The sequence below is a fragment of the Phascolarctos cinereus genome, unplaced genomic scaffold (assembly GCF_003287225.1).
Source record: "Phascolarctos cinereus isolate Bilbo 61053 unplaced genomic scaffold, phaCin_HiC Scaffold_9;HRSCAF=440, whole genome shotgun sequence".
Taxonomy (NCBI): domain Eukaryota; kingdom Metazoa; phylum Chordata; class Mammalia; order Diprotodontia; family Phascolarctidae; genus Phascolarctos; species Phascolarctos cinereus.
This window is the reverse complement of record NW_027556402.1, coordinates 227763316-227780067: the sequence shown is the minus strand read 5'-3', so window position 1 is coordinate 227780067 and position 16752 is coordinate 227763316. Positions and strand designations below refer to the sequence as shown.

The 16752-nt window shown below is 38.6% G+C and overlaps 1 protein-coding gene across 6 annotated transcripts in view; it reads left to right on the top strand.

The window, feature by feature from the left end:
• LOC110192608 (uncharacterized) overlaps window positions 1-16752 on the top strand; it is a 208567-nt gene that overhangs the window by 57413 nt on the left and 134402 nt on the right. For 2 of the 6 annotated variants that reach the window (XM_078148298.1, XM_078148292.1), the window contains one exon: window positions 11685-12588. The exons of 3 other annotated variants lie outside the window; for them this stretch is intronic. The gene's annotated coding sequence lies outside the window, so the exon portion shown is untranslated. Of the gene's footprint in view, window positions 1-5545; window positions 5663-11684; window positions 12589-16752 lie in introns of those variants that run through there. One more of the 6 variants, XM_078148295.1, reaches the window with a different exon arrangement.

Genomic DNA, 16752 nt, shown 5'->3' with positions numbered 1-16752 from the left:
ACCCCACTTTAGGGAGTTTCATTTTCCCCTCCACCCAACTCCTGAGGACTGGCCATATTGGTCCTAGACTTAGTACAGACACTTCATCACCTTGGCTCACTGTAGCTCAGAAATTCTGATCTCAAGCAATCCACTAATCTCAGCTTCTCCTGGTAGCAGGGACTACTCCTCTCTATATAGCCTCTAGTAGCAGGGGCTATACATCAACACATTGATTAAAAAGAATTTTAATTTATTTGTGGAGGATACCTAGCTCAAGGAGAGACTACAAGTTGGTATCTTGATCTAGCAAATCACATGCGGTTTTTTTAGTCAATAAAAATGAGAACAATGGGATCTTGTATTCCCTGTACCTTTCAGTCAATTGTGGGACTGCTGTGGAATGTCACAGTCTCTGAAGTATTAAATTTGAAAATCTGAGAGACGCATGGTAGGTGTGAGTAGGTTGGGACGTATTACCAAGAAAGAATTGTGCAAGAGAAGGGGTGAAAAGGATATCGTTAGAGAAATGTATGATTGAAAAAAAAAAGATATTGTAGAGAGAATGAGAGATAACTGAGGGGCAGCTAGGTAATGCAGTGCATAGAGCACTGGGCCTGCATCAGGAAAACATCTTTCTGAGTTTAAATTCGGCCTCAGATATTTACTAGCTGTGTGACCCTGGGCAAGTCACTTAACCACATTTGCCTCAGTTTCCTCATCTATAAAATGAACTAGAGAAGGAAATGGCAAACCACTCCATTATCTTTGCCAAGAAAACCCCAAATGGGGTCATGAAGAGTTAGATACAATTGAAATGACTGAACAACAACAACAACAAAACTGAAGGCTGGCTGTTATGCTCCATTGATATCCAAACCACATCAGTATATCTAAAGGAGCCCCTTAGTGTGTCGGGTAGCCTGTTTGTGTAGGACTTACTAGAAGACCTAGAAAAAGATTGCAGAGGATGAGGAAGCACAGGTAACAATCTACAATGCTGGAGGAAGTTCTACATTGATGAGATCATAGATCCATTGACGTCATCAGAGATTAATACACTGAAGTTCAGTAGCTTACAATCATGAAAAAAAAAACCATAACCACCATCACAGAATCAGCATATTCATTCATTCATTCATTTATTATTTAACGAATACTTGAGTGACTACTGTGTTGAATGGAGTGTGTATTAAGTCATTGTGGGATTATACAAAGATTAACAGCAAATATTCTTACATGGATCTGTTAGTACCTTTGACTTAGATAGAATTGTTAATGTGGAGTATTTTTAACTTAAAAAAATTTCATATTTTTGTTTTTATATCACCTACATTTCCTAGTATATCTTCCTTCCCCTTCTCTGAGAGCCATCACTTATTACAAGAATAGAAAAGGAGAAAAAAACTCGGTTCAATAAATCAACACCTTGAAAAAAATCTGACATTATAGGCAGTATTCCACACCTATAGAGCTCCCCATCCCCCACCTCTGCAAGAGGATGGTGGGAGGCACCTTCTTATATCCCTTCCTTGGGGATAACCTTGGTCACTGTAATTTCACATCATTCAGTTTTGATTATTTTGTTGCACTGTCTATTAATATCATGGTCATTATTGGTTATTTTTTCTTAATCTGCATATTGTACTTTGCATCAATTCATATAAATCTGTACATGCTTCTCTATTCTATTCTATTAACCATTCCTTACAGTGAAATAATTTTCCACTCTTGTGTATTGTGCCTATCTCTTTATCACAGGACTTGGAGTATGTATTTTTTTTTCTTGATATGTTGACCTACTATAGTTTTCAGTCACTAAACTTTTCCTAAGCAGCCTAGTGGGTAAAGAACAGCTTGACTACTCATCTTCTATAAAGTTTAATCATAGTTTGCTTATTTTAGGGGTGTCAGGAAGGACAACACATACACAGAAAACTAAATGCAAAGTATAGACCAATTAATTCATGGTGGGAGGCTAATAGCAACTGGAAGATAGGACTAGGAGGATCCTGTGACATTGGAGAAAGCACTTGAGCTAACTTTTTTTTAAAAGTGAAAATAGTATGCTTCACTCTGCATTCAGATTTCATAGCTCTTTCTCTGCATGTGGATAGCATTTTCCATCATGAGTTTTGAAATTGTCTTGGATCATTGTGTTGCTGAGAAGAGCTAAGTCAACCATAGCTGATCAACACACAATGTTGCTGTTACTGTGTACAGTATTCACCTGGTTTGCTCACTTCACTCAGCATCAATTCGCGTTAAGTCTTTTCAGGTTTTTCTGAAATCCACCTCATCATTTCTTTTTTTTTAAATTAGAAATTTATTTCTTTATTTTTCCTTTTCAACATTCATTTCTATAAGGTTTTGAGTTCCAAATTTTCTCCCCATCTCTTCCCTCCCTTTACTCCAAGACGGTGTGTAAATTGATGTAGGCTCAACATATACATTCACATTAAACCCATTTTCACATTAGTCATGTTGTAAAAAAGAATTAGAACCAATGGGAGAAACCATGAGAAAGAAGAAACAATAAGAGCAAAAGAAAGAAAGAGAGAGAGAGAGAGAGAGAGAGAGAGAGAGAGAGAGAGAGAGAGAGAGAGAGAGAGAGCGCGAGCAAATAATGTGCTTCAATCTGCATTCAGACTCCATCTTTCTTTTTCTGGATGTGGATAGCATTTTCTATCATGAGTCTTTTAGAGTTGTCTTAGATCCTCGCATTGCTAAGAAGAGATAAGTCTGTCAAAGCAGTCATAGCATAATGTCACTGTTATTGTGTACAATGTTCTCCTGGTTCTGCTCACTTCACTCAGCATCAGTTCATATAAGTCTTACCAGGTTTTTCTGAAGTCTGCCTGCTCATCATTTCTCATAGCACAACTTGTTCAGCCATTCCCCAATCGATGGGCATTCCTTGAGCCAACTTTTTAAGGAAACTAGGTGTTTTGTGAGACAGAGATGGGAAAGGAGTGCAGACTACACAGAAGGGCCAGCCTGTGCAAAGGCCTAGAGATGGGAGATGTCACAGAAGCAGGCCAGTTTGGCTAGAATCTAGAGTACATGAGTCAGAGTACTTGCAGTAAACTTGGCAAGACAGATGTTGAGGGTCTTTTAAAGGCAAACATTCAAACAGGCTTGCAAATATGGAGTTGGTGTTTTATTCTAGAGGCAAGAAGGCCTAGCCACTAGCTAGGGAAGGGAGAGGCAAAGTCAGACCTTGGTTTTAGGAACCCTGTTAGTCTGATCACCTATCCAACCATGAGAAAGCATCTTTGAACTCAGTGAATGCTTTCACTGGATGGAAATTCTCAAAAAGACCTTGTCTTATTTAAGCTAATTAATGTTTCTTTTCCTAACAGATTAACTATCCTAATTGATTAGTTTAGTAATAGTTGGCACTGACGTTAGCACACGGCGTGTCCATATAGTATAGCATGACTCATTGTGTTTTCAGTCGAATTGACCTTTGTGGAACAGAGATCAATTTGCAGGCTATATTTACCTTCCTCAGCTTTGTTTCCCCTTCTTGTTATCAGACTGTATAGTTAACTTATTTTGTTCAGGAAACTAAAAACCTCTACAAAGCTGCAATGGGCAAAATAATAATCTTTTTAAGGTGGGGGGAGAGTTTTGATGTGTTATATTCCATGAAAAACAGTTAGCTGCTCTCTATGGGCTAAAAGACACTAAACACTTTTCATTTCTTTGTTCTTTAACATATTCTGATGTAAGATGGTGAGAGCATCCCTTGGAAAGATTTAACAGTTGTAGCCCATTGGTACATCTTTTGGTTTGTCAGAACGAATCTTCTCTCCAGCAGGCACATTGAAGATAGGAAGGTTACAGAACCTATCTGGAGGGACTGCCTTCTGAACTTAGTGTGAGGGAGGAAATATAGGGCTGGATACTGTGTCCTTGATAAATACATGCTAGAGAGTCTGTCTTCAGATACATCCTCTGACTTGCCTTATAAAGTGATTTTTTGGTATAGTCACACACATACACAACAGTTGTTGGGACTTTGATCTCTTCTGTCATAGCATGGTGGCCTTCTAATCTATTTGAAGGACTTTGAATGCCAAGCAGAGGATTTTATATTTGATCTTAGAGGTGATAGGGAGCCATTGGAGTTTATTGAGTAGTGGGTGATGAAGCTCTGAGATTCATCTGCATAGATATGATAATGAGGATTCCTTTTTTGTCTATAGATTGGACCAGATGGCCTCTGAGGTTCCTTCCAATGTTGAAATTCTGTTTACCTGTCATTTAATTTTCTGGTAAACAGTGTTCCATTTAGAAAAATGCATCACTGCCAACTCAGATGAGGTATTTAACAACAGCCTCTCCCTGGGACAATTTTAGAAAAGGTGAATCTCTTCTAGGAAGATGTACTACACAACCTGCTAGATGAGCTTTTGTACCTGAGGACTGTTAGAGAAAAACAAGAACAGTCTATTTGAGAAGAGTTTAAGGAGATACTGATCCATTACCACCTGAGTTCTGCTAGAGAAAATGGTGGAAGTGTAGAAGGTAACAGCAGGATAGTCAGAGACCAAGGTGTAGGTGACAGAGTAGCTGAAGAAAGACCATTTGGAAGTAGAGTTGTAGAGGGCATTCCTGCTTCGGGTAGGGGTCAACCTAGATCTCAGATGCCAGAATCAGAGGGTCATAGATTTAGAGCTACATGAGACTTTAGAGGCCATTGAGTCTGCCCCTACCCTTTTATTTTACTGAAGAGGAAGCTGAGCTCTAGGGATGTTAAGTGACTGTCCAGGGGTCACAGAGCTGGGAAACATCTGATGTGGGATCTGAATTCAGGTTTTTCTGCTGGAATGTTTTAAATGGTGGCAGGAGGAGAGAAAGAGATAAAGTCCAGTATCCTATTCACTTCATCATTCTCCAGGAACTTAGGTAGAAAAGCCATAGGCATATCTTGTTAGCCTGTCCACAGAAAGCTCCCTTGGGTTTTCTGGGAAATAGAAGGCTGGGAAAGGCAATATACTTTAGCTATTCTTCCCAAACCCAAAATAATAATTATAATTGCTGACATTTGCACAGTGCATTAAAATTTGCAAAATGTTTTGCACGTTTTCTCCTTTGATCCTTGAAACAACCCATGAAGTAGGTGCTGTTACCATCCTCATGTTACAGAGGAAGAATCTGATGCTGGGAGATGTTAACTTACTTGGCCAGGGTCTCAAAGCCAGTATCAGAGTCAGGATTTGAAGCCAGGTTTTTCTGGTCTAAGTAATGCCCCAACAGCACAATGCCTGGGACACAATAGGTACTTAATAAATGCTTGCTGACTCACTGACCATCCTTTGTACCACCTAGCTACTTCTAGAATAATAAATTAAAATGAATTCTATCAAATGAGGAGAAGTTGAAGTTGGGGAAATGGCAGAAGGGCTAAGTGGGAGATGGGGTGGGAGGAACACCCAGATAATCCCCACTGTCCACACCTGGTTATGCACAGAGTAACTCAAATTCCTACTCCACTTTCTTCCCCTCCTCACAGTCTTGGGCTGCTTTGCTGTCTTATCCTTGATTGTCCTCTTTCTAGCAGATGGACAGAGGAAGAGGATTGACAAGGGGCCATGTTTCCTCCGGCAATTAATGAACTTGTTTCTCTCTGTCTCTCCCGGTCTTTGGAAATCTGGACTCAGAAGTAGATCCTGGGGTTAGTTATTTCTTCTGCTATCCTTTAACCCCAGAGAAAACATGTTGCACTGCTTAAAGAAAATAACATCAGAAAAAAGTAAAGGCTCCTGCTTTGTTATTGCTCCCTCCACTTGCTCTTAATGGACAGGGGAGTGTTCTTTGTACAGAAGAGAGAGTTACTCTGGTTTCTGCTGCAGGGCTGGAATATTTTCAATGGTGGCAGGAGGAGAGAGAGATAAAGAGGGGGAGAGAGAAAGAGAAGAGGGAAGAGAGAGAAGAGAGAGAAGATAGAGAAGGAGGGTAAGAGAAAGGAGGGAGGGAGACAGAGACAGAGACAGAGAGAGAGAGACAGAGAGACAGAGGGGGAAGAGAGAGAGACAGAGACAGAGAGAGAGAGACAGAGAGACATAGGGGGAAGAGAGAGAGAAGAGAGAGAGAGAGAGAGAGAGAGAGAGAGAGAGAGAGAGAGAAGAGAGAAGAGAGGAGAGACAGAGACAGAGAAAGAGAAGCATGTATCTGCTGGTAACAGTTAAGTGTGGATAAATCCAAAGGGCCCTGGGAGCTAGTGATGGGGCATTTTTGTTTTGTTTTTAACCTGTAATTACTGACAGACAAGAGTCCCCCTTTCCTCACCTTTGCAGGTAGGTTGTCTTATCTGAGCCACCTGCGATGAGCCCATCATCTGGTCTCTGATCTCTGTTAGCCCTTGGGACCTATCTTTGGCATATTGCTTTTACTAGAGCCAATTAGAGAACTGAGACAATTATCTGTCTCATTTGAGCAAAATCTAGGCCATATCTAGTTAAATTAGATGAAAAGGTATTTAGTGCCTCAATTCTAATTTGCTTTGGCAAGAATATCTTGCCTTCAGATAGCACTTTAAAAAGTTATTTTCTCTTTGTCAGCCTCTTCTTCTGTATCTGGGTTTGTCCACCTGTTTCTGTCTGCTCTGTGTTTCTTTCTCTGTATTGGTGTCTGTCACTATCTTCCTTTCTTTCTTCATTTCTTTGTCTCTCTGTATAGACATATACACACATATGAAGAATACACAGTAAGTATGTATGTGTGGGCATATGGAATTACATTCACGCAGAAATTCTTCCAACGGTGCAAATCAAAATCCATCCAAACCTTCTCAATTTATGTCTTCTAACAGGGAGTACAGCTGGTCAACAAGCATTTATTAAGGGCCTACTTTATGCTGAGTAGTGTGCTAAGCACTGAGGATATGAAGAAAGGTAACAACCAAACAGTTCTTGGCCTCGAGGGAAGACAACATGTAAATAACTAGGTATATATAAGATAGATCATATATCTTCTAGGAAGGAAGAAAAGAAGGAAGGAAGGGAAAAAATCTCAATTTTAAAGGAAAGAAAACTCAAAACCCATGAATTATTCCAATCTTTTAAGTAAATCCCTTGTGTCACATCTCATGTATCTAACCTCACATAGGCAACCTCTGTCTGTTGAGGTGAAAATCCTTTATCTCTGACTTTTCTTTTTGAAGAATCATTTCTAGATCTTCTAACTTCCTATCTCCCATTCCATTGGGCTCTTTGGAACCCCCCCAATTCCCCTCTGTTCTACATTTCTTGATTAATCACCCTGTTTCTATCTTCTGGAGCTGAAAGAAACCTGGCCCTCTCCAGAAGACACCAAGCCCTTGGTAACCTTCTCACATGCCTCCCAACATACCTGTCCAGGAAGAGGAGTGAGCTACTCCTTGCTTACTGTTGTCCTTTCCGAATCCCCACTTTGCTATTACTCTGCAACATCTCCTCCTTAGAGGTTCACTCTATCTGTCCATATAATGCTGTTCAAGCCTTTCTCGCCATACTCTACTCTCCATCTATAGACATGTGAATATTCTACTCGATGCCCTGGCTTTCCAATTCATCAACCTCCTCCATTCCTATAACCTATATCTTCAAATATGGAGTCCCATCCTAAGGAGCTCATATTCCAATGGTGAAGAAAATATGCAAACAAATAAGTATGTCTAAGATATATACAAAATAGGTAGGATATAATATCAGAAAGACATTGTAGGAGGTTAATAAATGTTGATGAATTGATTTAATTGAGACTAGCACTTAAATATCCCAACTCCATTTCCAACGTTTTCACTGAACCACGGTTATTTAAGTTCACTGGCTATTTAAACTCACTAAACCGTTGTTCAGTGAAAAGTTGGAAATGGAGTTGGGATATTTAAGTGCTAATCTCAATTAAATCACACAGAGAGTGTACCTAGGTTTAAATCCTGCTGCTGATGCTTAATACCTGTGTGACCTTGGGAAAGTCTCTTAACTTCCTTTGGCTTTGGTTTTCTCATCTATAAAATTAGGCAGTTGTACTAAATGGCTTCTGCACCCCCTACTAGTTCTAAATCTATGGTCTTATTGCCCTCTGAATATGGCACAAAGCTTAAGAAAAGTACATGAGTGTCAAACATCTAATAATGACATTATTAATACATCTTACTCAGCAACTCCTGGACTCAAGAAATGCCTGGGTTTAAATCCTGGTCCTGGAGCTTCTACTTTTTGTGACCATGAATAAGCCATTCAACCCTCTGGGTCTCATCTTCCTCATCTACCAAATGGTGGAAGGAATACCTACCTCACAGGCTGCTTAAGGCTTAAAAGGAATCATGGATGTTAAGTGCTTTGCAAGCCTTGAAGGACTATGGAAATGTCAGTTGTAGTTAGCACCATTATTGATCCCAAGAGGAAGTTGTTAGTGAGCAAATAGTTACTATTTACTTACTAATAATAGCCATATACTATTTGAAGAAGGCTAAGTGGTTTAGCCTTCTTAGTCAGTGGAGAGAGCACTGACATGGAGACAGTAAGACCTGAGTCCAAATCTAGTCTCAGACACATTTTGTGATCCTGGTCAAGTTATTTAACATCTCTCAGACTCAGTTTCCTTAGCTGTAAAATGGGGATAATAATCTCTCCCTAACTGGATACATTTTTGTAAGGATGAAATGAACCAACCTATGTAAAAAACTTTAAAATGCTAAGTAATTCCTAGCTATTACTGCTACTACTACTACTATTACCACCAGTACTACTGATTTTTACCCAGTAAAATATTTTCTTACAAAATTGAAATTTAGTCTTATAATTGTTATTATAGTGGAATCACAATCAAATATCGTAACAAATGAAAACAATCTTTATTCCAGTGAAAGCAGCTCCAGTTAAGTGCATCTCCCTCTGAATAATTTATTTTTGATGTGACAGTTCCTTAAGACGTTTACTATTTTTAAAAAGTCGAAAGAGCAGCTTGAAAAAGAAAGTCAATTCTTTTGTGTGGGTTGGCATATTTAAGGGTTTTTAGTGGGGCACAAGATATTTGAAGTGAGCAAAGAACATTTATTATAACCATGTCTAACATTTCAGAAGAAGACAGGAGCTTTAATTGTAATAAACTAAGTTGACCTCAGCAAGAGGAAAGACACAAAAGCTCATTTTAACTTGTGAATTGAACAGATAGGCCATCAAGGTAATTAAGGGAGCATGCATGTGTCTGTGTATACTGAATACGAGGTAGCCTGATTCTCTTCCTCTTCCTCTCCCCTGCAGATTATGAACTCTCTTGGATCTGTTAAAAAAAAGAAGCAAATTCTCACACAGGGCCATGGCTTTCCTCTCCCCATGGTTGCTAGCAAATCTCCTCCAATGGAGATATACACCCCCCCCCACACACTATTACTACTAGTTTGGATGCTCTGTATTTCTCACACTGATGCAAATGGTCTCTGGATGGAACCTAAATTGTTCTTCCATAATCCACTCTGTATATGTTAACCTGGGGAATGAGAGATTTTTTGCTAAAGAGATTTTTTTCTCTTAAGGAATGTCAAATTGTTCACATCTCTAGAAAACTTACGGGAATTATCTACGTGAATATAGAGAGTATCCTTGATTAAAAAAAGTATGAGAAGGGAATAGGAAGCTTTTGAAAATAATATTCTACAACAGGGGGACATCTTTACAGTCACACAATTGCCTGAAAGATGCAGAGAACAGGAGATCCCTCTGTATTTATGATTTAATTTAGTAGAAGAATCATTCATATACTTTTTGGTCCAGACAAACTAGTCTGTTACTGTTCCCAATATTTGATATCCCTTGTCCTGATTCCATAATTTTGCACAGGTTGTTCTCTGAGCATGGGGGTAAATTTCTTCCTCACCTCTAACTCTTAACTCCTTAACCTACTTCAAAGCTCAATTCACATGTCACTTCCTTCATGACACCTTCCTGGGTGATATTGTTTTCCCCAAACACAAAATTGCCTTGTGTTTACCATTTGTATATTTTGCATCTACTTGTATATGTACCTGGGCAGCTAGGTGGCACAGTGGATAGAATGCTGAGCCTGGAGAGACCCTCATCTTCATGAGTTCAAATCCAGACACTTACTAGCTGTGTGACCCTGGGCAAGCACTTAACCTTGTTTATCTTAGTTCCTCCTCTGTAAAATGAACTGGAAAAGGAAATGGCAAACTGCTCTAGTATTTTTGCCAAGAAAACCCCAAATGAGGTCACAAAGATTGGAGACAATTGAAAAATGGCTGAACATAAATGTTCTTATGACTTTCCTCACAGAATGTAAGCGTCCTGAGGACAAAGATTTTCTTGTTTTTCTTCCTTCCTTCCTTCCTTCCTTCCTTCCTTCCTTCCTTCCTTCCTTCCTTCCTTCCTTCCTTCCATCTCTTGGTCTTTCTTTATTATTTGTTTATTTAATTTTCAATATTTGTTTCCACAAGATTTTGAGTTCCAAATTTTCTCCCCATCTTGCCTCTCCCCCCCCAAGATGGAGTGCATTCTGAATATCCCTTCCCCTAATCTAATCTCCCTTCTATCACCCCTCCCCCCTTATACCCTTCCCCTTCTATTTTTCTGTAGGGCAGGATAGATTTCTATACCCCATTGCCTGTAAATGTTATTTTCCAGTTGCATTAAAAACAATTTTTAACATTGGTTTTTAAAGCTTTGGGTTCCAAATTCTCTCCCTTCCTCCCTCCCCACCCACCCTCATTGAGATGGCAAACAATTCAATACAGGTTATACTATGGAAGCAAAACACTTCCATAGTAGTCATGTTGTGAAATACTAACTATGTTTCCCTTCATCCTATCCCACCCCCCGTTTATTCTATTCTCTCTTTTGACCCTGACCCTCCTCAGAAATGTTTGCTTCTGATTACCCTCTCCCACAATCTGTCCTCCCTTCTATCATTCCTACCCTCTCTTCTTCCCTTTCCCCATTTTCCTGTAGGGTAAGCTAGATTTCCATAATCAATTGAGTATGTATGTTATTCCCTCGTTAAGCCAAATCCGATGAGAATAAGATTCGCTCATTCCCTCTCACCTTCCCCCACTTCCCTTCCACTGTAAAAGCTTTGTCTTGTCTGTTTTATGTTCTCTTTTCCTTTTTTTCCTCCTTTCTTTCTCTTTTGTCTTTGCCTAACACAGTTCTTGGCACATAGTAGAGCTTAATAAATACTTGCTGACCAACTATCTGATGGACTGATTGATAAAACACAACCTTATAGACTCTCCCTCTGTGAAGGTGTCTCCCATGCATATCAAGATTCTCTGATAGTTGCAATAATAGAGATAACTTTGCTCATGATCCTCTGATTATCATTATCAAGTAATGAATAAAATGGGGAGACATATACTTCAGTATCTTTTTTTTGGCAGGTAGGAAGAGCATCCATATCATATTATAAAGAGGCAAAGTGTTATAATGGATTGTGTACAGAACATTCAAAACTCTCCTCTAAGGGTAGTGTGACCCTGGGCAAGACTGTCTAGATGCCTGGGGAAAATTCCTATCTAGTAGATCACACATATGCTATGACCTGCTTCGGTGAATGGTACATGATGGAGCTCAATTAAAAGCTGAGCTTTTAAGGACATGTCAGGAAAGGAAAGGATTTTGAGATGACCCTTGAGTATCACTTGTTGTTGATAATAATGTTTCTCATTTTTTAATCACTGACAAACTGTCTTTTCCTAGGATCCCTGATGACAGAGGACTTGTTCACAGTCATGGAACTGATCTCAGACAGAGTTCTCCTGTGGCGAGGAGGCTAACAGCCACATTCCCTATCACTGTGCCTTTAAAGTAGAGCCCCTTCATGACACTGGTGTGGGGGACAAGGATAGCCGTTCGATTACTTTATATCATAGTGTACTTTATATCATAGTGTACTTTATATCATAGTGTACATATGATATACATAGTATATCATAGAGAATTTGATTTCTTTGCAGTCAGGGTAGCAGAAGAACAGTCATTATACTGGGGCAAAAATGAAAGGGTTTTTTTTTAGCCCTTTTCATAATATTTTGACCATAACCTCCCCTTAACATCATAATAATTAGAATATTTAGTAATTTATGTAATTACATATGTAGTACATTATATAATCATCATATATAATAATTCTAAAATTACTGTTCTTGTAATCATATAATTATAATAATTAGAATTTATGTGAAGATATAGCAGGAGCTGTCATTCAACACTTTTCCTTTTGCTGTTATATCAAATATTATACTTATACACACAAACATTACAGAAGGAGTGAGAGGAAGAGAGAGAGAAAGAAGAGACAGAGAGAGTCAGAGAGACAGAGAGATAGAGAGATAGAGAAAGAGAAAGTTTTCCTGGCTTTGTTTAAGACTCAGCTCAGTGGCCACCTTCTACAGGATGACTTTACTGATTGCCACAGCTGCTAATGCTGGTCACCTTCCATCTACTCTGTGTGTATCTCAAGCATACCTAGTTATTTACATGTTTTCTCTCCCATTAGAATGTAAACTTCTTGAGGGGAAGCAATATTGCCTTCCTTTGTATCTCCAGTGCTTAGTACAGCACCTAGTACATACTAAATGATAAATAAATGCTTGTTGATCTACTGATTGGTGGACAAATGTTATTTGCCTATTAATATATTTTTGTTTTTAAGTTTTATTTACTTTATTTTTAATCTATGAAATAAAACAAGCATTTTCATAACATAGTCAAATAAAAAGATGATTGCATACGAAACTATTAATCCATTATGTACAACTTTCTATTTCTCTTAAATATAGGATAAAATTATCATGTAAATTTCTTTTTTTTTCTTTTATTTCTTCCCTCTTTCCCCTCCCCGTTTATAGGTCTATGTACCTAGAACCATAGAAAGTCTTAAGGCTTATGAGAGATATGTTTTGTGACCCAGAAGGGATTATCTAGTGCAACTACTTCATTTCCACATGAGGAAACTGAGGCCCAGAAGTTAAGACTTAGTCCTCTGTGGTGGGATGATCAGGTACATATTCCTCACTATACAGATGAGGAAACTGAGGTTGAGAGAGATTAAGTGATTTGGTCAAGGTCATATAGCTAATAAGAGGTAAGAAATAAAACTCAAATTTTCTTATTTCAAATGCATTATTGTTTTCATTGTCTCACTGCTACCTTATTGGTAAACTTGTGGTTAAAAATAATTCATTTAGCTGTGGCATCAAAAGTTCTAGAATCAACCAGTGGGTTGAGAATGATGCCAGATTTCAGCCACATGAGCATATATCATTGACCTATATTACCATTAGGGCTTTGATTATTTCTTATCTAAAAACACAACACTAATACTTGGATTGTTTCAGGAGATCGTTAAGCGTGGGCATTTCCTCAATGCCTTCCTGTCCTTTTGTGATTCCATCATTCATCTTTCCATAATTCCTCCATAGAGTAATGACTCATAGCACTGGCTTCTAGGTCTTTGGATGTCTGTAATCCTCAGGCTGTTTTTCTTCCATTCCTCCCTTCTCAATCCTTAGAGGCAGCTGGTGGTAGATAGCACTCAGTCTGGAGTCAGGAAGGCCTGAGGTCCATACAGCCTCAGACACTTACTAGCTTTGTGACTCTGGGCAAGTCATTTAAACACTGTCTCTTTCAATTTCCTCATTTGTAAAATGTGCTAACTAAGGTATCTACCTTCCATTGTTATCATGAGGCTCAAATGAGATGTTTGGAAAAGTGCTTGGCACCATTCGTGGCACATAATAGATGCTATGTAGATCCTTAATCTTGTCCCTTCCCTCTCGATCCACAATCAGCCTTTCTTCTTCCATGGTCAAAGGAATTTTGAGGGATATCTTTCATGCCACTTGTGATGGAAAATACTTTTTAAACCTTAAATCACTCTCTATGAATTATTATTGTTATTATTATTAATATTACCAGTAATATAATAATTATACAAACAGGTATTATAATTGTTTGCACTGATGTGCTCATATTATTACAATGGTGATGATTAGGAGTAATACTGTGTATGACATTGTCAGCAACATCCTATTGCCTGGTCAGTCTATCTTTTCTTTTGTCCTGTAGGTCTTTAAAAAAAAAGCTACATTAAAGTAGGCACAGTGCACAAGATTTTGTACAAGGGAGGTGATAATCTTGCTCTAGTCTGCCCTAATCAGACCACATAAGGAGTATTATGTCCAGTTTGAGATATTATTAAAAATAATAATAATAGTAATAACCATTATTTGTATAGTGCTTTAAGGTTTGCAGAGTGCTTTATGTCATCTCATTTTATCCTTACAACGATCCTGGAATATAGGTACTATTATCACTCCCATTTTACAGATGAGGAAACCAAGGTGGGTGGGTTAAGTGACTTGTCTAAGGTTACACAGCTAGTAAATATCTGCGACCAGATTTGAACTTGTCTTCCTTTCTCCAGGTTCATCGCATTACCCACTGGGTGACCCTACCTTCCAAGGTGTTGTAGGGGTGTGTGTGTGTGTGTGTGTGTGTGTGTGTGTGTGTATGTATGTGTGTATGTGAGTATAATGGAAGCAGAACAGTTTAGTGGATAGAGCTAAGACTTAGATTTAGAAGACCTGGCTTCTTGTCCTGACTCTGACACATACGAGCTGTGTGACCATGAGCACCATGATCTATACCTAACTTTTCTAAGGTTCCAGGTTACAGAGAATATGGCAGTCAGTACCGATTGAGGAAGTTTCTATCCTACGAGTTCTCTGCACTGATGAAATCATAGGTCTGGAAATATTTTTATGTGTGCATATGAACACATATACACATGTGTATATGTATGTGTTTATTTTTCCATTGTGTTGTCTCAATATGTTGTATATGTCTATGTCTACATATGTGTATAAGTGAATTAATTTATTGAAAAAATTCTTCTTAAGGACTCATATTTTCTACACTATGCAAAGTGCTAGGGATACAAATACAAAAATTCAGACAGTCCCTGGCTTCAAGGAGCTTCCTCTCTAAGTAGAGGAAGACAGCAACCATGGTGACCAGGGAGGAGTATTTTGATTTGGAAAGTTATAGGGGTAATGAGAGCGATAGCAGAACAATAGTTTGATAGAGCCTTTCCAGAAGCAATGGCAATATTGACTTGGTTATTTAAAAAAAAAAACCTTTGAAGATCTCTTTCTCCTCCTCCTTCTAGTTTCATCCTTAAATGCCCTTAGGATGAGTTTGCTTAGTTGAGTCTCTCACCAAGCCTTGAAACTGATTTTGCCTTCTATCACTGCTCTCTGAATCTCATTTCAGACCCTTACTACCTATGTGATCTTGGACAAATCACTTAACCTCTGTAGGCCTCAGTTTCCTCATCTGTAAAATGAGGATAATAATAGCACCTATATTGTTGTGAGGATCAAATGAGATACTATATGTAAAGTGCTGAACATAGTGCCTGGCACATTACAGGTGCTCCATAAATTCTATCTTGATGATGACTATGTAAACAACATGCATTTTCACCAGCCTTCTTTTTTATAATTTTATAGATTTTATAATCTAGTTTATATTTCAAATCAGTGATGCTTTTGGCTGACAGGTCTCTCTACTTGGTTAGTAAGTCATAGTAAGTCAGCTGTTGACTCACTAAACAATGTTTTCTTTATTAGGGCAATTGATTTATTTCAATTAAACTTCTGTATGAAATCATTACAATTGGTATCTATATCCAGCATTTCATCCATAGTCCATTCCTATCATCAATAACTTTTTTAAATCCTTTTTGGGGAGGCAGTTAGGGTTAAATGACTTGCCCAGGGTCACACAGCTAGTAAATATCTGAGCCTGGATTTGAATTCAGTTCCTCCTGACTCCAGGGCCAGTGCTGTATCCATTGAGCCACCTAGCTGCCCCATCGATAACTTTTAAAACTAGATCAGGCTGGTGTTTTGTCTGTCATATCGTTTTTAGATTTTATTTTTGCTTTGTACTAAATTTGATATTTCATGTAACAGGGTCAGTTAGCTGATTCAGATTGCTGATTCAGGAATGACTACCACATCAGTAACGAGTCATTTCCTGTCCATTAAAATATAATCAATATCATTGTTAGTGAAATCATTTGGTGCTCAACATGATCAGAACCTTCTGATTCTTTTCTCAGATAGAGCATTCATGATGGAGGTATGAGACCTTTGTGTCATCTCCAAATCTTTTAATCTCTCACAGTCGTTTCCTGATCCATACTTTCCAACTTCACCCCTTCCCCCATCCTCACTCATTCCAGTCTTGGCAGTGAAGGCACTTTGTATACTTTTCTTTTGGGGATCAGTCCTATGATTTAATTGCTCTAAGCACCTCCCAGTGAGGAAATTCCTTCTGTCAATATAGGTGCCACTTGCTTTATATTTATAGCTTCAGGGCAAGGGTTCTTAATTTGTGATAGATTTTAGGGAGGTGGGGCTATGAACTTGGATAGGGGAAAATTGACATCCTTATTTTTACTAGTCTCTACCTGAAACTTAGAATTTCCTTAAATTAGGTAAAAACAGTGTTCTGATAAGAGGCCCACTGGTTACACTGGACTGCCAAAGAAGTCCATTACAACCTCCCCCCCCCCCCGAGTTAAGAATTCTTGTCTGGGTCTGTGAGTGGTTAAGAAATTTGCCCATTGTCGCACAATCAGTGTCAAAGTCAGGCTCAAACTCCAGTCTTCTTTTCTTTAAACTCCTCTCTATCCCCTATATCAGTGGTTCCCAATGTTTTTAGTTCCATGAACCCCTTTTATCACTGCCACTGCTGC